Genomic DNA, 6,057 nt, shown 5'->3' with positions numbered 1-6,057 from the left:
AATAGTCTAAGGCTTAGAATTTCTATCCTAATTTTATAGGCCTTGTTTATTTTAAAGAATTGACATGTATAGTTTATCTTGATATGCTAACTCGGAGATTGCATGCTTTTGCTTACTCACACTATTTGATTCTTGATCTGAGTTGTGTATTTTGGCCCTAGGTTGTATGTGAATTAAATGTAAAATATAAATAAGGCCAAAATACTGTTCAAGTGAGGAGTAAGTATATTTGTGAATGATGAGGATTTAGATGTGGGATTAACATGATTGAGACTACCCTTGACATTTTTTATATTAAGGGGTTGAGCATTAAAAATATATTATACTTGTTATTGGAGTGTTGGCACAGGTTTTATTAAGTCTATTAAATATGGTCTAAGGGTGGTTGTGAGTTTTATAGCACTTGATTATGATTTTGGACACTTTAGTTATGTTTTTGAAAGCAAAAGAGTAAGTTTGTATTTTGATATCCACTTTTATTGAAAAATAATTGAATGTGAAACTAGTACATTAGCTAGAGCTTAAAAAAGCTTTCTGTAAACACCTAAATCACCTTAATTGGATATCAGATGAAGAAATGAGGCATATTAAAAGTTCAGCTAGAAAAATTATTATGACAGCATGTGCTGTCATGGTTTCTGCATTTTGCCACAACATAAAATGTTTATGCTACTGTGTATTAGGCCTGAATTACTATTTTTACTCTTTTAACCCCAATTTGATGTTATTCTTACTTTATATAATGTCCATGCTTCCATATACATGTTGTGCATTTATTGTGTGTTATGAATGATTTTTTTTAGCATGTTAAGTTTTAAAAATTTGGGATTCCATTTATATAAATTTTGCAAACTTGATAATTCATTTGAGTTAGTCCCTATGATTATTTTGATTTTGAAGTTAATTGTAAATTAGTAAGAAAGACCTTACAACTTGGTATTAGTTTCTCTAGTTTTGAACTGGTATGTGGTATGTGTGCTAGAAGTTGTGTTGCTTATGATTGTGCATTTGTATATAAGTTGGCAATTATCATTATACATCCTAGGTGATCAACATCTCAAGAGAGCAAGCTTAAGCAACCAAAGAACAATTCATAAATCATTTTACAAGTTTAAAAACAATATTGATTTTGAAAGATTTCAAGATTTAAGGTATTTATAATTTTGAATTTTATATAAAAAGGTGGAATGAAGTGAGATTGATTTAACTAATCAAACAATGAGTTTTTCAAGATTTGAATCCACTTTTACCATCATAGAATCCTAAGTTCAATCATTTGGTTCTTGCAAATCATTTGACATTAAGTAAAATGCCTAATTAATTATCATTAAGACTAGGTAATTGTGGCTTAAATCAAGATGTAATCTCTTTAAAAATTATGTCAAACAATGACTTGAATCTAGAATTAGAACTTCCTTTACCTTGACCATATTCTAACACTTGAACCAATCAAAATTAAGCAATTAACTTCAATTTAAGAATTAAATAGAAGCTAAATGATTCAAACATCACCAAAAGAATTGGATAGAATAGCATTTACATAATAATAACCATTGAAGCATAAATTCAAACATATAGTATGCATCATCTAATTTAAGAGTCAAATCAAAGCATCTAAGTTTCTTATAGGAATAAAATCAATTAGAAAATTCAATCTAACCAGTATTAAATCACCAAGTCAATAGCAACAAGAAAACTACAAAGATCAAAAGTGAATTACAGCAAACTGAAATGAAAGAAACTAAGGAAACTCAACTGTATGCCTCATCTTCCTTGAAGAACTCTAGAGAAAATTCAGTTGCTCATTTCGATCTCCTCAACAACTGAAGAGCTGACATTGGAGTATTGCTTGGGAAATCTGTGACCGAAGGAGTCTCGTCCGAACTGAAACCGAGGGTAGATGATGTGAGATGATGTGCGACCTCTGCGTCTGAACTGCAACCAAGAGTGAATGATGTGCGATGGCCAAGAGAGAATTTGTCGAGCGTTCGTGCACGTGAGGTGGCGAGCCCCCAGCTTCAAAGTGAATGACCGAAGTAAATGAGCATCCGTCGTTCCCGTTTGTTGCCCCTGTCCTCCATTCTATTTCTTGTTTTTTTTTTCGTTCTTTTGTTTACCCGCCTTTCTGAAAAATGCTCAAACCTGATTTTATTTAAATTGGCCAAAAAACAAAATTGCCCTAATGCTTTGAAAACACAAAGCAAACAAATTAAATCAATGTAATGAAATTAAATCAAATAAAACTCTAAAATGAGAATAAAATTGTTCAAGTAATAAAATGTGTCAAAGAATTAAAATTTGAGATTAAAAATAATTAATTCTAATAAAATGTGAAAAATGATTAAAATATTTTTAATGCAAAAATTCAATACGAATGAGTCAATAATTAACTCCAACACCAAAACCATACATGTAAGGGTCTAAACTAATGAAATATGATCAAAAATATAAAATACAAGTGTGCAAAATATGATTTGATATTGAAAATAAGTTTATCATGAAATGGATTTATGAAAAGAAAGTTTGAGAATTTTTAGTTTTTTAATGAATGAATATATATATATATAATATATATGTTATGAAAGTATATGTTATGAAAATGTGAAAGAAAGCAATGAAAATCATGAAACAAGGTATGATCATAGGGGGTGGGAGCTCACCCAAGAAATGTAGGGATATGTTTATGTGGAAATGTGAGTGAAAAATTTATATGGTCAGGCTGGCACCATAAGACATCTGGGGTAGCATTATACAAGCTGTTATCATAGGTAATTCGGTACAGTATATTATGGGACTATTATCATAGGACATTCGGGTAGTCTGGCATCTCTCTAGTGCCTGTTAGGGTATACTTAGGAGTCAACAATGCCTTTATCAAAAGTGTGTGAAATAAGGGAAACCATAGTTCATAGGTGGGTTAGATTACCTTTGGCCAGGTGTTTATACTATTGAAAGTGTGCTCGGGTTAATAAGTAATTGATCCAATAGAACCTATGGTTTCATGTCGGGGAGCTTTGGAGGATTGGTAGATAGATGATCATGCTAAGGTGTAAAAATATGTGAAAATGATTTGTATGTGAAAGTGATGATTTAAGCTATGTTATAATACATATATATGCTATACTATGGTTTCTATTACTTTGACATGGTTGTTTGTGTTAATATACATAAATGAACTATATGGTTATCGAGATTTTTATCTCACTCGTGGTTATTTATATTTTTCAGGTTTTGACACTAGTGTTTCAAAGGGAAAGATATTGGTTGAGGAGATATATCTCATTAAAGCCTTTGTAAGAATTGGTACAATGAATTTGTAGATTATTAATAGCAAACTTGTGTATAAGCTGTCATAGATTCAGTGTATATGCAAAAAGTTGTGGTTGTACTATGTTTTATTGGTTTTGGGTCCTTAACCCTATTCATATGTGTGAATATGATGAAACAATAATGTGGGCTAGCGGGTGGAGTATATTAGGTGAAGATATGATAAATGTGTGAAGTATATGTTATATTTGGTCTTGTATGAGATTGAGAATGAAAGATGAGAATTGCCCAAGTTATGTATTATGGACAGTTTACAGGCTAAACGTATGTATGCATGTTATATTGTCTATATGTTTTGTCAATCAGGTGTGTATTGTCCAATTAGACATGGTCAAGGTCAAAAAAATGGCTAATGATGTATAGTTTTAAATTGAGATGCTTGAGTGACAAATTTTGGCATAAAACGATCAAAATACACTTGGGTATCCAACCTTTAAATGAGATATTAGATTGAAATAAACTAGTGTCATTAGTTAGATTTTGCAATGAGCTTCGTGTGGATACTTGAACCATCGCAATTGAACATCAGATGTGAAAATGATACCTTTTGAAGTTTGTGCTAGAATCTGCAAAATGACAGCAGATTCAAGTGTGTGCATTGTAATGCATGTATCCACATGTCGAGGTGCACGGCATAAAGAGCCATGGCATACTATCCTAGATTTAACTTGATAATGTTGAAATTGCACATGTTTTCTTGTGGATCTTGAGATGCTTCTACTATGTGTTATTTTACAACTCAAATATATTATTATATGATTTTGAAAATATTTTATTTTGGGATCCTAAAGTTTTCAAATTAAATGATTTTAGATTGATTAGTAATATAAGTAATGGAGCATATGGTAATGTCAGTAAGGGCATTACAAGATCTGGCATAGTCATGATCAAATCTTTAGAAGAATAGAACTTGCGATACTAGTGAACAATAGATAGCACTCTGGACGGCATACGAACTCTAGCAGCACAACCAAGAAGGTAGGCCTTTAATCAATCCAAAAAAGGTTTGCTTTCTTATGGCTTTCTTCTTAATCATTTATGTTAGTTTGTGTTGAGACAAATCCCCTTCAACCACTTGAAGTTCACTATATACGAGTAAATTATATTAACGTATGTTAATAGCTATATTTAAATCTCACGGTGTATAGTTTCTCTTCTGGCTAACTTGTTTGTGTGCATATACTTCAATGGCAGCAAGAATCCAGAACTGTTCAAGAAATTTGCTGAGGACCAAAGTCCCTAGATGATCTACCACTGGTTCTGTCTTCATTTATGCTATCATTATCATTTATTTTTTTTTTGTCGTTGCAATGTTTAGTTTGATTTTGTGTGGTGTGAGTGTGGGATAGTAGTTTCTAGTGTTTGCTTGCTCAGACTCACAAGTAAGTCTAGATGTTACCCTAGACTTTAAATTAGGAGAAGCTTTCATTATCTGTAACATTGCTAAGATGGTCCCTCCTTTCGATCAAGTCATATTTAATTTTGTTAATTCATTTTTGTATATAGATATATAGATCTTGACCTTTGTTCAATTTTAAATTATCAAAATTCATTGTTTATTTCCTCTGTGAGAAAAGTTTTGTTATTAAGCTCTGGTGGACCAGCAGTTAAGGTATAACATAGTTGGTGCAATCCTTGAATATGGCATCACAACACTTAAGGTACATATATACAGATTATTATCTATAAAGATAGAGCTTAATATTATCACTATATTATTATAATGTTCTAGTCCCAATATAAATATATATGAAATTAGGAAACAATGATTTGATAAAGACCCAACATTTTGGTGATCGGGCACAGCATGTGTAGAGGAATCTAAAGGCTTATGGAACATTTAGAGGATAATTCTATTCCCTTTTAAGACTGATGTTTTAATTATTTGGCAAAATAACTAATTAAGCAGTAAGATTTGGATTATAATGTGGGGGTTTGTGTGCAATGACTTCATATCTGAACTTAGCTTAGTTGATTTAATTTCTATAATACTATTGCAATTTTCACAAAAGGGAATTTCTCTACACTTTGACATCTTCCTTCTTCACATAACAAATTTTGCATGATTCGTCTGCACATATCATCATCATCATCATCATTATTTTCCCTTCATATCTTTAGAGAGAGTAAGGTGGTTGGTTACCTTGCAATGGGTTAGACTACATGAGGTTACTAGTGAAAACACTAAAGAAAACCATAACAGTGAAAGTACCCATGTAGTATCATTGACCACTTCCTTGAATATGTATAATAAACATTACATGCTATTTGGTATATAGCTTGCTTATATATATATATATAAGCATAAAGAGAGTAATAGAGAGATGATTAATTTCTTTTTTCTATATATATATAAGCATAAAAGAGTAATAGAGAGATGATTAATTTCCTTTTTTTCTTGTCATAGCTATTTGATTTTTGCATAGAAAGAAAGACCTTGTGAGGGGGATTGATTCCATTATCTATGTTACTTCTTGTCTCTTATTTCATTTGTTCTAATTAGGTTGATCGGTGTGAACAATTTTTCAATAAAGCATAAAGGAAAAGTGTTGTATTTGTGCAAACCACAACAATTAGCCTATAAATTATAGTGTACACTATATATTTAGTACTAGGTGCTTACTGTAAAAGAATTGCAATCAATTTCATGACAGACTTAAAATTTTGAATGCATCTGAGTTCTTCCCTAATAATCAGAAATGCAATGTCTCCAATGATAGCAAAAGGTTC

Source organism: Prosopis cineraria, unplaced genomic scaffold (assembly GCF_029017545.1).
Source record: "Prosopis cineraria cultivar Desert tree isolate PC_DT_omini unplaced genomic scaffold, ASM2901754v1 PC9, whole genome shotgun sequence".
NCBI classification, from domain to species: Eukaryota; Viridiplantae; Streptophyta; class Magnoliopsida; order Fabales; family Fabaceae; genus Prosopis; species Prosopis cineraria.
Note: the sequence above shows the minus strand (reverse complement) of the source record.